The 17,198-nt window shown below is 39.1% G+C and overlaps 2 pseudogenes; one reads left to right on the plus strand and one right to left on the minus strand.

The window, feature by feature from the left end:
* The window catches only part of LOC139454825 (uncharacterized), a 47,926-nt pseudogene that overhangs the window by 14,803 nt on the left and 15,925 nt on the right, over positions 1-17,198 (plus strand).
* On the minus strand, positions 12,992-14,906 carry LOC139455959 (ion-translocating oxidoreductase complex subunit C-like; annotated as a pseudogene).

The following is a 17,198-nucleotide window of genomic DNA, read 5'->3' on the forward strand; positions in this document are numbered from 1 at the left end:
GTATAATCACTGTACACATAGATCTTATTGAAAATGTCACTACATGTTTCTTCACTGTACACATAGATCTGAATGAAAATGTCACTACATGTTTTTTCACTGTACACATAGATCTTATTGAAAATGTCACTACATGTATTTTCACTGTACACATAGATCTTATTGAAAATGTCACTACATGTATCTTCACTGTACACATAGATCTTATTGAAAATATCACTACATGTATCTTCACTGTACACATAGATCTTAATGAAAATGTCACTACATGTATCTTCACTGTACACATAGATCTTATTGAAAATGTCACTACATGTATCTTCGCTATACACATAGATCTTATTGAAAATGTCACTACATGTATCTTCGCTATACACATAGATCTTATTGAAAATGTCACTACATGTTTCTTCACTGTACACATAGAACTTATTGAAAATGTCACTACATGTATAATCACTGTACACATAGATCTTATTGAAAATGTCACTTCATGTATAATCACTGTACACATAGATCTTATTGAAAATGTCACTTCATGTATCGTCATTGTACACATAGATCTTATTGAAAATGTCACTACATGTATCTTCGCTATACACATAGATCTTATTGAAAATGTCACTACATGTTTCTTCACTGTACACATAGCTCATATTGAAAATGTCACTACATGTATAATCACTGTACACATAGATCTTATTGAAAATGTCACTTCATGTATCTTCGCTATACACATAGATCTTATTGATAATGTCACTACATGTTTCTTCGCTATACACATAGATCTTATTGAAAATGTCACTACATGTATCTTCACTGTACACATAGATCTTATTGAAAATGTCACTACATGTATAATCACTGTACACATAGATCTTATTGAAAATGTCACTACATGTATCTTCACTGTACACATAGATCTTATTGAAAATGTCACTACATGTTTCTTCACTCTACACATAGATCTTATTGAAAATGTCACTACATGTATAATCACTGTACACATAGATCTTATTGAAAATGTCACTACATGTATCGTCACTGTACACATAGATCTTATTGAAAATGTCACTACATGTTTCTTCACTGTACACATAGATCTGAATGAAAATGTCACTACATGTTTTTTCACTGTACACATAGATCTTATTGAAAATGTCACTACATGTATTTTCACTGTACACATAGATCTTATTGAAAATGTCACTACATGTATCTTCACTGTACACATAGATCTTATTGAAAATATCACTACATGTATCTTCACTGTACACATAGATCTTAATGAAAATGTCACTACATGTATCTTCACTGTACACATAGATCTTATTGAAAATGTCACTACATGTATTTTCACTGTACACATAGATCTTATTGAAAATGTCACTACATGTATCTTCGCTATACACATAGACCTTATTGAAAATGTCACTACATGTATCTTCACTGTACACATAGATCTTATTGAAAATGTCACTACATGTATCTTAAACTGTACACATAGATCTAATTGAAAATGTCACTAAATGTATTTTCACTGTACACATAGATCTTATTGAAAATGTCACAACGTGTATATTTTCTGTTCACATAGATCTTATTGAAAATGACACTAGAATTATATTGATGGATATGTTAAAATTCGTCACTTTGTATTTCAAAGACTTGACGCACACATACAGAACCTCTTCCGAGTGTCTTTTGGTATCATATACTTTTTATACAAGTCAAAAAATATTAAACATCCGTGGCTTGCCGATCGGGACTTTTTTAACTTTTATGAACGGGTGTTGATATTTTTATTATATAAATATTCGAGGGTGAGATTTAATTTATCATCCAAAATCATTCTTGCGGCTTTTGTTCAGTTTGTAAACTGCAATAACCATATCCAGGGCCTTGTGTGTAAAAGTACAGCTAACAAGCTTCAGTGGCAGAACGTTCAGCAACCCATGCTTGCCGTAAAAGGCGACTATGCTTATAAGAGGTGAATAGGTCTTCAGCAACCCATGCTTGCCGTAAAAAGTGACTATGCTTGCAGTAAGAGGCGACTAACGGGATCGGATGGTCAGGCTCGCAGACTTGGTTGATGCATGTCATCGAATCCCATTTGCGTAGATCGAAGCTAATGAAAGCAATTACTGGATTGTCTGGTCCAGACTCCATTATTTACAGACCGCCGTCATATAGCTGGAATATTGCTGAGTGTGGCGTTAAACAACAAACAAACAGTGGCATAACGTTTTGGGATGCCATTTGATTGTGACATCATGAAGCCGATGACGCCACAAAGGTCTGCAAAGCATTTTTATGTAATTTCAGTCATCCTAGGAGATATCACCCAAGAGATATCTCCTGTGGAAGATCCTGTTTTCGATGGCTAATACAATTATTATCAGCTATAGTTCGCCATGCCTTTACACTGCCAGCTTACCACTAGTGCATAGTCAATGATGTTTTGATGGCTGAATGTATACGAACTGAAATATATACACCTGTCTGTATACTGTATATGATTTCTTCCAGATAAGTATGGAGTATATTACAGAAGTGAGTAATAAATATTCCATGTTCCTCTTCATATCATCATATTATGGCGTTTGTGTGAATACTAGTACACAATGTCATTTATAAAATGGTCAAATGTAATAAAAGTTATGTTTGGGATAACACTTTCTAAGTAGAGTACAGATTCTAGTATTTTTGGGGTTGAGTCCCATCCGTGGCTTGCCTACCAGTTGTCAGACTTTTGTTTTTTGTGGAAGCTGACATTGTTTGCTGGTGATTAGGTGCCTTATTGTGGGAGTGTGGGTTCGAATCCTGGATGAGACTCAACCCAAAAAGTACTTTATCAAAAAGTATCAACCCAAATATAACATTTGTTACATTATCGAATTCGGTCTTAAAAATCCCGTATCTGTTCGGAAATTTGAATACAATATTTATTTGTAGTGCAATCATTTATATCACAAACATTATCTCTTGCAAACGGGATTACATGAAAGTAAGTAATCAGTGCCACATGTAACTTTTATAAAATAAACTTTCTATAACATTATATGGATACAATGATGTCAACTGTCGATGTTATATTTACGTCTCTTCCCAATGAATTATCTAATATCACAACACACACACATGTTTTAACTAAGACACCCTGTCATTGTCTTCATGATGTATCTGACATAATTATACCATCTTGTTTTACCTTGACCAGGGTACCGACGATCTGTACCATCCTATGATGATGGTAGCTACCCAAGCAAATACCCGTACTACCCGAAAGGATACCCGTACTACCCAAAATACCCCACACAGAAACGCTATTAACCATAAGGTATTGAAAATATCTGATAATAATATGATAATTCATTGCACATTCCATTTAAATTGACCTTGCACTGTCGAGTGTTCCTCGGTCAATACTACATAAGTCAACATGTTCATGATGAGTTTAATTATATAGAACCGATGCTTATTAACACTCTTTATTATTCTCTAACAATTTCACAATACAATAAGCTGAATACAAAATGTATAACCGTCTGAAATAGTCAATTTGGTCAGTATTATTCCTACAACGGTTTCCATAAGGAGTTCAAATAATCCTTTCCTAGGGGCGGGGTAAGCCTCGTGGTTAAAGCGTTCGCTCGTCTCGGCGAAGACCCGGGTTCGATTCCCGACATGTACAATTCGTGAAGCCCATTTTCGGTGTACCCCGCCGTGATTGCTGGAATTCTTACGTATTAAGAAACTGTTTGTGAATTTACAAGTCGGTAGAGTCTCCAGACAGACAAAGGTAGTCTTATTTGGGTATGTAGGTAAATTGTACCACTGGTTCACGAAATGTCAGCTTAATGCTGGAAACTCAGTAACCCAGTGACCTCACATCACGAAGATGGACCAAGGAATATATTTGGTGCTAATTTGGTATTCGAAGTCACTACAGTGGATATAGGTATGGATAGTGGATATGCAGAGGCAATGATAGTGGATATGCAGGGGTATGGATAGTGGATATGCAGTGGCAGGGATATTTGATATGCAGGGCATGGATAATGGATATGCAGGGGCATGGATAGTGAATATGCATGGATAGTGGATATGCATGCATGGATAGTGGATATGCAGGGGCATGGGTAGTGGATATGCAGAAGCAATGATAGTGGATGTGCAGGGGCATGGATAGTGGATATGCAGAGGCATGGATAGTGGATATGCAGGGGCATGGATAGTGGACATGCAGGGTGAATCGCGAGGCCTTAGACCAATCCATTATCCTATCTCTCGTTACAATATGATAGCCGAGGACTTGAAATCTGACATATGACGTGACGACAAATAGTGTAATATTGGCATTTGTTGTGTTTATTTTGTAATAACCACGACTTTGTGTATTTTCAGCATTGGCGGGATACCACAGGCGGCCCAGAATCCGGCATCTGAATTATGCGATGTGCATGCATTACAAGAAATAAACGTTGTATGTTTATGAAGTAGTTTTATTTTGTTTAACATATTTAGGTGGCTCTGACAAATGGTTGCGCATATACGTACTTAAGTGTATGTGAGGTGAGGTTTAATGTCGTGTTCAAGATTATTACACTCATATAACGACGTGCATACACTTGTACATGTATGTGTTGCTGCTTGTACTAGTCCGGATGCTGATTTTATAGCGCTAGCCCACTGAGAGATACCGTGCCGCAGTATAACAAGAATACCCCACTCAGACACAGTATACTGACTTAAAGCCTACCAGTCTTTGTTATAGACAATTAATGCCGAACGTCAGACAGGGCAACAACAATAACAATCTTTTAACCGGTCGGGGATCGAACCCCGTACCTTACGCTCTCCGGGTGGACGCTCTACCTCCAGACCACGTGTACGTAATATTTCTCTAGGATATGTATAAACATAACATGAATACACGTTTTTGTTGTTTAATTTTTTTATAACATGTTACATTAAGGAAGGTATTCACTGCTATATATTTGTTTCTCAAATTATATTCATCATTATAACGCAAGTGTAGATTCTGCTGTGTGCAATACGTTGTTCCTTCTCGGTGTGGGGTCACGTGATCAATCTTTAAGTCTTCAAAGCCAGGTGACAAGATGAAGGTGGAGGGAGTAATTTGGCGTGTCAGATTAGTGTGGGGGGAAAGCCCGAAGTGATGTAGGTTTTAGACGTTTACACTTCGGTGAAACCCACGAGCACGGGTATGGTGCTGACAAACCTAGAAACATACTCGGGTCGAACCGGGATTCGAACCCACAATCATAGGTTCCTGGCGTGTCCAAGGGACGCAACTCTGCACAGCGATTTGCGGCGCCTTAGACGACTGGGCCACCCGTGCCCCCAAAAGAGGTATAAAACCCTACTCCCACTCTGAAATTAGCTAAGTGTACGTACCAGTTGATTGTACCAAAGTGGTAAACAAAGAGACAAACACCGTGATTTCACTGAAATATTGTTCGAAGCGGTGTTAAACCAAACCCTCTCACTTCCAAATGTGACCTCCCTAAATGATAATGTGGAGGAGAAGGATAGTGGTGACGATTATGATTATGATGGTGGTGATGATAATAATGATGACGATACATATATCACAATTGATAAAAAGGGAGTTTCATCCTAATCTTCGCGGTTCTCAAAATAGGGCGAGGAGAAGCGGGCGTGAAAATCGACCAACTGCGACTTCTAAAGGACGTGTAGCACAACGTAACTCCGCTGAGATCTATCCAGAATACTGCATAGTAAATTTAATTAAGTTTCAGTAGTATCTGTGAGGTCTCAACTTGCTTCCAATCAATATCGCGGCATCGTTCCACAGTCCCAGATGCAAACTTCGCCATCAATAGCAGTAAGTCAACATTTAGTATCCTGGAAACCAAATCCTGAAATATTATAAACGTCAAAGACTTGTTTCCGTAAAAGGTTTTCAGAAACGGATTGCTGTACGGTGAAGATGATACACTTGTCAGAGGGGTACACACAGTACGCGATCTAGACTACCAGTTGTCGAACTTTCATTTTGTGGAAGTCTCGCTGGCTGAGTGGGTTAGATAGCTGACATTGTGTGCTGGCGATTAGGTGCCGCACTCTGGCAGTGTGGGTTCGAATCTCGGAAGGGACTCAATCCAAAAATGTACGAGACTCTGTACTTTACGAAGAAAGTGTTACCCCAAATATAAATTTGGTTACATAGCATACGGTCCCTATGTGTAACCTGTATCGGTGCTGGTGGGTTTTACCAAAGTGGTAAACGTCTGCATCACTTCGGGCGTTCCTCCTTCATCAAGCTGACACGTAGTGATATAATCGGAATACAGTTCAAACAGGCCTTAAACCAAATTCACTCAATCACTCCTTGTGTAACCTAAGGATTACAGACGATCAAAAGACAAATCCCGAGGTAGCCCTACAACAACAATGCGCGGATTTATTGTAAAATTCTTTTTGAAATCAGATCGTCACTTATATATCTTAAATCACAAGTAAAAGTAAAAAAACATATCTTACGTGCAACATCGTCCTAAAATCCCGACAGTTATTTGTTTAGCATTTTGTCTTTTGTTGTATTCGTTAATGCAGATTCTATGTACTTTTACCAGCTCCCGTCAATCTGTAATATTAATGTGAAAAATGCGTTAAAATCTATGATGGCGTCAGTTTATATACTGGATTCCATTACCTCTCCTATCTGGCAGCAGATGGCGCGTCCTCCCCATCATGCATCAATCTGTTTTCCTGTAGCAGAATAATAGTCCCACGTGAACACGAGAACACGAGATTCCCAGAGAGAGATTTCTCGGATAAGTATCACATCCGTGAGAGTGAGAAAACGTATTACATCGCATAGGAAGAGAGAAGTACCTCATTCCACTGACTCAAAGAGAAGAGTCACATGCGTGTGAGTGAGAACACGTATCACATCACATGGCAAGAGGGACATGTGTCTCATCCCATACAGTCAGAGAGAAATATCTCATCCTTTAGAGTGTGAAAACGTATCACTTCACATAGCACGAGAGACATGGGTCTCATCCCATACAGTCAGAGAGAAATATCTCATCCTTTAGAGTGTGAAAACGTATCACATCACATCACATAGCATGAGAGACATGAGTCTCATCCCATACAGTCAGAGAGAAATATCTCATCCTTTAGAGTGTGAAAACGTATCACATCACATAGCACGAGAGACATGGGTCTCATCCCATACAGTCAGAGAGAAATATCAACGTATCACATCACATAGCACGAGAGACATGGGTCTCACCCCATACAGTCAGAGAGAAGGATCTCCTCCTTTAGAGTGTGAAAACGTATCACACCACATAGCACGAGAGACATGGGTCTCATCCCATACAGTCAGAGAGAAATATCTCATCCTGAAGAGTGTGAAAACGTATCACATCACATAGCACGAGAGACATGGGTCTCATCCCATACAGTCAGAGAGAAGGATCTCATCCTTAAGGGTGTGAAAACGTATCACATCACATAGCATGAGAGACATATGTCTCATCCCACAGAGTCACAGAAAAGTATCTCATCCCACAGAGTCAGAGAGAAATATCTCATCCCACAGTAAGACATATCTGATCCATTAGACTCAGCAAGGCCTATCACATCGCACTGTGTTAGAGAGAAGCATCCAGTCGCCCGTAAACAAGAACCGAAACAGCTGTGCTTTATCAAATTGATAATGAAATTGATATGAAGACTTTGACGGTAACTAACGACCTACGAGTAATTACGGATTAACTGCCTGGAGTGAATATCCGATAAAGTTCTGACCTCTTCCCCGTCATCTTTTAAATGACGAATTTCAAGTTAAACAATGAATATAAAACGACCGCGAATATACAGTCTGGATCATCTGCCGAAGCAGAAATCATTCTCTACCTACTATTGTGATAGCGTAAAAGGCAAAACAACTCATGACGTCACGAGTTACATGTGCAGAGTTGCGTCCCTTAGTCGTGCCAGGATCGTCAGTTTGAACCCTCAATTTACACCGATTATGATCCCTTGCCTGTTAGCGTTATACCTGTGCTCGTGGGTTTCACCAAGTGGTAAATGTTTAACACCTGCATCTCTCCGGGCTTCAGCCTCGGATGAAGGTGAACCATCATGATGTTACGGAAATACTGAGTGTTCAAAGCAGCCTGGGGCGGTCGGGCAGCCTAGTGGTTAAAGCGTTCGCTCGTCACGCAGAAGACCCGGGTTCGATTCCCGACATGGGTACAATGTGTAAAGCCTATTTCTGGTGTCCCCCGCCGTGAAATTGCTGGAATATTGCTAACAGCGGCGTAACACCATACTCATTCACTCAAAGCAGCCTTGAAACAAACTCACGCAATTATAATGACAGTGGAGACACACTCGTCCACTTGTAGCAAGTAAACCTTATGTGACATAGCAAGCCCGAGGGTCTCAGTCGCTGCAATACGCTCCGCGGAGGTGCGTATCAAAGCCATGCCAGGATACGCTGTAGATGAGTACGATGTCAAATTCGTTCTGATTAAGATTCACAAAATGTTGCCTAGGAGAGTCACAAGGTCTAGTTTTCACCTCCTACCAAGCTGACGCATTGTAATACAACTGAAATATTGTTAAAGGCGGCTCATTCACTCCTATAGCTACTATGTGATAGTGTTGGCATATTGTTGAAATCCGATATACTCACTGTAAAAGTCCATCTTGAACTTAAGGGTCACACGATCAGATTCGTCCTTTGTCTATAAGGTCCGACCAAGAATGTGTTTTTGATCCAGAAGGAATGATGAATCACTCGAGAATAGAAGAATACTAGAATAGCGCTTAATCAAATGTATGTTCAACTTATCCTGGTCTGGAATCGTCGGGGAAATTGGGGATACCAGTGTAGCTTAGCATGCCACTGAGGAATGGACATGACACCTCGGATGCGGACCCGTGAAGATCCGGGGTAGAAAAGGTCTTCAGCAAACCATGCTTGCTCTGAAAGGCGACTATGCTTGTCGTACTAGGCGACAAACGGGATCGGGTGGTCAGGCTGGCTGTCTTGGTTGATGCATATCCCAATTAGGTGAATCGATGCTCATTATGTCAATCACTGAATTGTCTGGTCCAGACTCGATTTTGTACAGACCGCCGTCATATAGCTGGAATATTGCTGAGTGCGGCGTTAAACAACAAACCAACCAACCAACCTCTGATGCAGCAGAATCGATTTGGGCTATACATGTGTCCAAGGGCGTAAGTTTCGGCCGTCGGATGGTAGCTCAGGGTGATGACGGAAGACAAAACTCAAGGGTGAAGTTTAGACGACAGCAGCCATATTTATTGTTGATGGTTGAAATGAGTCGAAAAGGTACATGTTGATAATAACGTGATAGAACGCACACCGAGTGGCCAATCTTCCCGGGTGGGAGAACCGTTCTGTCACTTACACGAGTCGATCTTCTGTCTGTCTCCTGGCTGTCTCTCCCTGACCATGTCAGTCGGGTTTTGTAGAGCAAGGTATTACATAACGTGTGGCAAGGTCATTGTCCCACGTGTATGTATATACGTAAGATCCGGCGACGTTAGGAGGTGTTAATTAAAATGTATAGATAGCGCTGGAGATTAAGGGTCCTGCCCGAGGGGCTTATGATAAGAGGGGAACGCCGAATGTTTGCTGAATATATTAAACAGACAAAGGGCATAGAATTTCGGTGCACTTGGAAACATATTGAACCAGTTATGGAATTTAGATAAATGAAATATAAATAAAAGTATTGAAATGGTTTGCACAATTATAAATAAAAGTATTGAAATGGTTTGCACTATAACAATAGTGTGTTTTTCTTTCATCCTCAATGCTATGACTTTCTGGCTTTTCGTGGATACCTAGTATTATCTCGATGTGGTAGTGAGTCATGGTTTGGTTTGGTTGGACATCTTATAGTGAAATCGATGTGACAAATGGTTTATCAATGAAAGTATCAAAGGTCGGTTGCAGATTTTCAAGCGATGTGCACAATTTACGTGCAGCTGTTGAAATAACACACCCATGTTCTCTGACGGCGATGTCACCAAAAGATGTAAAGCGTGCATGGCCTGCTGTTTGTTTATTTGCAGTTTAACGGGTGTTTTATTTTTTAAAAATATCAGTTCAGGGCCCTTACCCCCTCTACACGCAGCCCAGACAGTGAATACGACTTCTCCCAGGAAGCGCTGCCTAGTCAAACCCGCCCAGAACTTTTCGGAGAATGTGAAGACTCCCCAACACTGCAGCCTTCTGCATTACCCAGATTATCGGAAGGGCTGTATTCCTGGTAGCAAACCAGGGTACTCTCCCAATGTCAGTCAACATATTGGGGGATACCAAACCTTAGGCACTGAGAACAATGGGGAGTCAGACAACTTGAGACAGAAAATTCAATAATATAAATGATTTCACTGGATTTATCAAAAAAGACAACATCAGGTTTGTTGGCCTGGATAGGTCTGAGGATGTAAACGGGCCTATTCCAAAGAATTTTGTATTTATCAGTGAATGAGTTGGCCTTAACACCGCTATTAACAGTATTCCAGTTATATCACGGCGTGTCAGTTTAATGTGAGAGGAAAGCCCGAAGTCATGCAGGTCTCGGACGTTTCCCACTTTGGTAAAATCCATGAGAACGGGTAAGGTGCTAACAAACCTAGAAACATAATCGGGGCGAACCGGGATTCGAACCCACAATCATTGGAATCGCAGATACAATGGGAATAACTGTTAACATACAAAAATTAAACGTAGTTGTTTTCAGAAGGGGAGGCATCCTATCTGTAAGGGAGAAATTGACATACAAAGACACCTCCTGTCCTTAGTTAACAGTTATACGTACTTGGGTGTAATATTTTCTTCAACTTTCAAGATGTCAAAGTAGATATTAAAGTGTATTGCTGATCTAGCAAATCGTGGAAAACGGGCTTTGGTGGAAATGAACATAAATTTGAATATAATATGAAGTATGGGGTTACCAGCGGTATGATCAATAAGAACGAGTTCATCTTTTGGCATGAAAATGTTTTTAAAGGTGGGAAAACAAACGCCAAATGCTATTGTCTACGCAGAATGTTGTCGCTACCCGCATTTATGTCAATGCGCAGGTCCGCATAACTAGTAGTAATAGTAGTAATAGTAGTAGCAGTAGTAGCAGCAGTAGTAGTAGTAGGAGGAGGAGGAGTAGCAGCAGCAGTAGGAGTTGTAGCAGCAGTAGTAGTAGTAGCAGTAGTAGAAGTAGTACTAGTAGTACAAGCAGTCGTAGTAGTAGTAGTAGTAGTAGTAGTAGTAGTAGTAGTAGTAGTAGCAGCAGCAGTAGAAGTAGTAGTAGAAGTAGTAGTAGCAGTAGAAGTAGTAGTAGTAGTAGCGGCAGTAGCAGCAGCAGTAGTAGGAGTAGTAGTAGTAGTAGTAGTAACAGCAGTAGTAGTAATCCAAATTACATAAACAAAATCAATTATACAAAAACTAAACAAAATCCTTCGGTATTTTGTACACTGATTCACTCAAGGGATAGAATTTCAATGTGTTTGCTTAAATAGTGAAAATTTATATATACTATTACACATTTCACGAAAAGAACATACATGTATATTATAACACCGAAAAAATTAAGGGAACTAATGATTTGGGTAGCCATATCGGTTAGTGCCTACACACTGCAGATCGCCCATGATGTCATCAAAATAGTTCCTGGAAGTTTAGAGGTCAGATGTCGCCAGCATGTAGCTGTCCATGTCAATGTGGCCATCATGGGACATACAAACTCATACGTAGGACATACAAAAATATCCTAGTGAACCCTCGGGAATGGGGCTGGGGTTGGGGTTGGGGGTGGGGCTTTTGGTGAAAGGGGCAGGTAACTATGACCCTGAATTTTCTCAGAAAGAAACCTTGCAACAATGTAATTTTTGTGCCATACAATTCCTTTTTTTCAACAGTCTGAAGCATAATTTACGCCCCCCCCCCCCCCCCCCCCCCCCTCCAAAAAAATAAATAAATAAATAAATAAATAAAAAATAAGTGAATAAATAAAACATACATTAAACAATAAAATAAAATAAAATAAATATTGTTTGCTCGTGGGTCCATAAGCAACCTAGTGGCGCCATGTGTATTGGTTAAATTCCCATACGTGGCCCAGTCGTGTAAGGCCCGTATACATCCACTGACATGTTGCATCCACCACCAACTACAGACTGTATTGCCGCTGCAACCCCGCACCCCAGTATCACCGTCAACATCTGTTGACAATGTCCTTGAATCTCCGATATATGAAGTCGTGGATGATAACGACAATGGCAGTTTGTCAAAGCTTAATGCAGTAAATTTGTAATTTAATCTGCAATTTTCTAAAACTCAATAAAAGTTTCATTAAACAAATGATGAACCAATTTATTTAATCGGACGAAAAACATAATCCAAACTTAACAATGTTGCAAGAATATGTGTTTTAAACGTAAAAATGGTAAAAAATAATTTCATAAATAATGTATTAACCGACATGAATAGACTCATCCAGTGGTGGTATAAAGTCACCACCACGTCATCGGCTCTGGCATAATTATATTAGGCCACGACGTGTTTTGAAGCATGCATAGCAGTGTTGACGCTCGGTCGAGGAGGATGTGGCTTTGTCTTGTGTTCTTGGTGTTGGTGCAACAAGGGCTATGCCAAGCTTTTGATCCCGATGGTGAGTGTGTGATTTACATCAATGAAAGTATAACCATAACTGAATAATGTACATCAGTCGTGTTCTGAATTTGTAAGATATTTTGTACCTTAGAATAAACAAAAACATTTCTTTTCCTACCTTTATGTTCATCAATCAAAAAACATATATGTTGAAGTGTTTGCACATTTTAATGAATCCTGGTACTGTTTTGGCATACATTTCAAAACGTAAAATACAAATTGTATGTCACTACTGTAGCATGTTGTAAAGTAAGGATGTTTTTAAAATTGTCAGTTGAACTGAGATTGTAAGCGATTTTATCATTTTCTGTGAAGAGTCATGCACAAAAAATTTGAAGAAACCCAATTGAAGAAAATAGGATTTGGTTTGTCAATTTACATTTTGATAAAATTTGAAATGTTACACAAGTCTCGTGTTAAAGCATCTCTTGTTCTTTGAGTATTCTTTCTTAACATTACAATTACATACTCTTGTGTTAGGTTATAACAGATAATACAAAAAAACAATTATAAATTTATAAACATTTACTGTCATTCATAACAATAGTGACTTGTTGACGCAAGAGGAAATTTTAGAATACATGTGACCGCCACATTCTGTTTTTCAACTCATCAAACAATGTTATAGAAACAAGCACATCAGACAAACCGAATGGACTATAAATAATATCAAAATTCAAAATAAATGTTGTATATAAAAAAACATAAACATTATTGACACGTGATTTGGCTTCTCTCCCTCCCCTGGTACCATTACATACTTCACAAGTGGCTTGAATGTCCTGCTCCATGGATTTGGTGGGAATCACTTGTGTCACAGAAGTTTTCAAACTGTCCAGAGGTGAAGAGGTTTTCTTGAACACCCTGTATCATGGATTTGTTAGGAAATCACTTTTGTCACAGAAGTTTTCAAACTGTCCAGAGGTGAAGATGTTTTCTTGAACACCCTGTATCATGGATTTGTTAGGAAATCACTTGTGTCACAGAAGTTTTCAAACTGTCCAGAGGTGAAGATGTTTTCTTGAACACCCTGTATCATGGATTTGTTAGGAAATCACTTGTGTCACAGAAGTTTTCAAACTGTCCATAGGTGAAGAGGTTTTCTTGAACACCCTGTATCATGGATTTGTTAGGAAATCACTTGTGTCACAGAAGTTTTCAAACTGTCCAGAGGTGAAGATGTTTTCTTGAACACCCTGTATCATGGATTTGTTGGGAATCACTTGTGTCACAGAAGTTTTCAAACTGTCCATAGGTGAAGAGGTTTTCTTGAACACCCTGTATCATGGATTTGTTAGGAAATCACTTGTGTCACAGAAGTTTTCAAACTGTCCAGAGGTGAAGAGGTTTTCTTGAACACCTTGTATCATGGATTTGTTGGGAAACACTTGTGTCACAGAAGTTTTCAAACTGTCCAGAGGTGAAGATGTTTTCTTGAACACCCTGTATCATGGATTTGTTAGGAAATCACTTGTGTCACAGAAGTTTTCAAACTGTCCAGAGGTGAAGATGTTTTCTTGAACACCCTGTATCATGGATTTGTTGGGAATCACTTGTGTCACAGAAGTTTTCAAACTGTCCAGAGGTGAAGATGTTTTCTTGAACACCCTGTATCATGGATTTGTTAGGAAATCACTTGTGTCACAGAAGTTTTCAAACTGTCCAGAGGTGAAGATGTTTTCTTGAACACCCTGTATCATGGATTTGTTGGGAAACACTTGTGTCACAGAAGTTTTCAAACTGTCCAGAGGTGAAGATGTTTTCTTGAACACCCTGTATCATGGATTTGTTAGGAAATCACTTGTGTCACAGAAGTTTTCAAACTGTCCAGAGGTGAAGATGTTTTCTTGAACAACCTGTATCATGGATTTGTTAGGAAATCACTTGTGTCACAGAAGTTTTCAAACTGTCCAGAGGTGAAGATGTCTGCTTGAACATCCTGTATCATGGATTGGTTCGGAATCACTTTCGTCCAAGGTGTTTCCAAACTGTCCATAGGTGAAGATGGATTTGTTGAGAAAATGTCTAAAAATTAGTATTCTGCCCCAAGAGTTGTTTTGGAATCACTAGTGTCATAGGTGTCATTTCCTTAGTAGTTTACTTCTAAAATATGCATTTTGTTTGTACGACCTGTTCTGTTGTCTTAACCTAGCTGAGGTATTTCTGAGGACATTGGCGGTGTCATTGTTTTAATTCTTTTCTTTCTCTCCTGCAATTTGGTCTCACGTTCTTTTTGAAATATTCTAATCGTTCTTCTCTTTCCTCTCTCAGTCTATGATGCAATGCTAACATTGCTGCTCTTTCCTCTCTCAGTCTATGATGCAATGCTAACAATGCTGCTCTTTCCTCTCTCAGTTTATGATGCAATGCTAACAATGCTGCTCTTTCCTCTCTCAGTCTATGATGCAATGCTAACAATGGTGCTCTTTCCTCTCTCAGTCTATGATGCAATGCTAACAATGGTGCTCTTTCCTCTCTCAGTTTATGATGCAATGCTAACAATGCTGCTCTTTCCTCTCTCAGTCTATGATGCAATGCTAACAATGCTGCTCTTTCCTCTCTCAGTCTATGATGCAATGCTAACAATGGTGCTCTTTCCTCTCTCAGTATATGATGCAATGCTAACAATGCTGCTCTTTCCTCTCTCAGTCTATGATGCAATGCTAACAATGGTGCTCTTTCCTCTCTCAGTCTATGATGCAATGCTAACAATGGTGCTCTTTCCTCTCTCAGTCTATGATGCAATGCTAACAATGCTGCTCTTTCCTCTCTCAGTCTATGATGCAATGCTAACAATGGTGCTCTTTCCTCTCTCAGTATATGATGCAATGCTAACAATGCTGCTCTTTCCTCTCTCAGTTTATGATGCAATGCTAACATTGCTGCTCTTTCCTCTCTCAGTCTATGATGCAATGCTAACAATGCTGCTCTTTCCTCTCTCAGTTTATGATGCAATGCTAACAATGCTGCTCTTTCCTCTCTCAGTCTATGATGCAATGCTAACAATGCTGCTCTTTCCTCTCTCAGTCTATGATGCAATGCTAACAATGGTGCTCTTTCCTCTCTCAGTATATGATGCAATGCTAACAATGCTGCTCTTTCCTCTCTCAGTCTATAATGCAATGCTAACAATGCTGCTCTCTCCTCCCTCAGTCTATGATGCAATGCTAACAATGCTGCTCTTTCCTCTCTCAGTCTATGATGCAATGCTAACAGTGCTGCTCGTTTCGTACAATATTTCGTTCAACAAATACTGTCTCATTTCTCAGGTCTTGATCACTTTTTGTCTGTAATGCCCATCTTTGTTTTATTTTGATTGCAAAAGCAAAATCAATCATTGAAAACATATAACATTCAAACAAAATAAGTCCCAACCCTAATCTCTATTGTTTCAAATGTATAAAATAGAGAAATGCATCGAACATCATTTTTGTCACTGAATGTGTCCGCCAAATGTCTACCATGAAACTTTTGAAAGCTTTACTGAGGTAACCTTGATCAAACACCTTCTGAGCAAGAAGCCCTTTGAAATCTTGGTAGAAAGAGCATACTCAATTGTACCTCAAAGCTTGTGAAATGTAGACACCAAGAGCTGGAACTGCTGGAATATTGCTCGACATAAAGGGAATGTTGACCATTGGAAAGTTGAAGTCATCCCTCTTGTTTTACAGTCTCTGAATCTTATTTGAAACCAGTTTGTCACCCGCATAACTCTTTATCACAACTGAACCGCTAAACTAATAGTTGCCACTACTTTTACATTTTGTCCCCACTGTTACAAAACAACTAAAACACATGAGACTGGGACATTTGAGCTATTCAGTTTAAACAAATCTGTCAAACAATGTCAAACTTGTAGATATTATTCTTTCAAAACAGCTATGAAAATTTAATAATGCTCTTATATATATATACACTTTTGACAAAATTTCAAAATATCTGTTCACTACTGTTACATTTAAGTGTCCCCACTGATACAAATATTTGCCAAACCCATAACTGTTGGAATCACGATTGTGAGACTGCTAAATTTTAATATATTTTTTGAATTTTTAATTAACATGAAATTAAATATATCTGGTTATGTAAGTAAAGCAGAATCTTATTTTGTACCATTTCAGTTACAACTATTATCATCCTTCGTCACTACTGTTACTGATACTTGACATAATCCCCGTTTTTGTCAGACCGTTCCAGCAAAACCGTTGTATTCATTGTTACATTACGCTGTTACATTTTAACACATAGGCACTGTAACAGTAGTGATCGTAGAAGTAGTGACAAATCAATGAAGTTTTATTTCTAAAACAATGATTGGTCCCCGAGAATCAAAAGGCACATGCTTCCAGAAAAGGCACAAATCAGTACCAATATGCACGCAAACATTACATGACATGGGGTCTTTTTCAAGCCCAGTAGCACTATTGACATACAAAATCATGAGATATGGAACATGACTCGCCTTGTGTGTTGTAAT

Source organism: Haliotis cracherodii, unplaced genomic scaffold (genome assembly GCF_022045235.1).
Source record: "Haliotis cracherodii isolate W230 unplaced genomic scaffold, xgHalCrac1.p SCAF_11, whole genome shotgun sequence".
NCBI classification, from domain to species: domain Eukaryota; kingdom Metazoa; phylum Mollusca; class Gastropoda; order Lepetellida; family Haliotidae; genus Haliotis; species Haliotis cracherodii.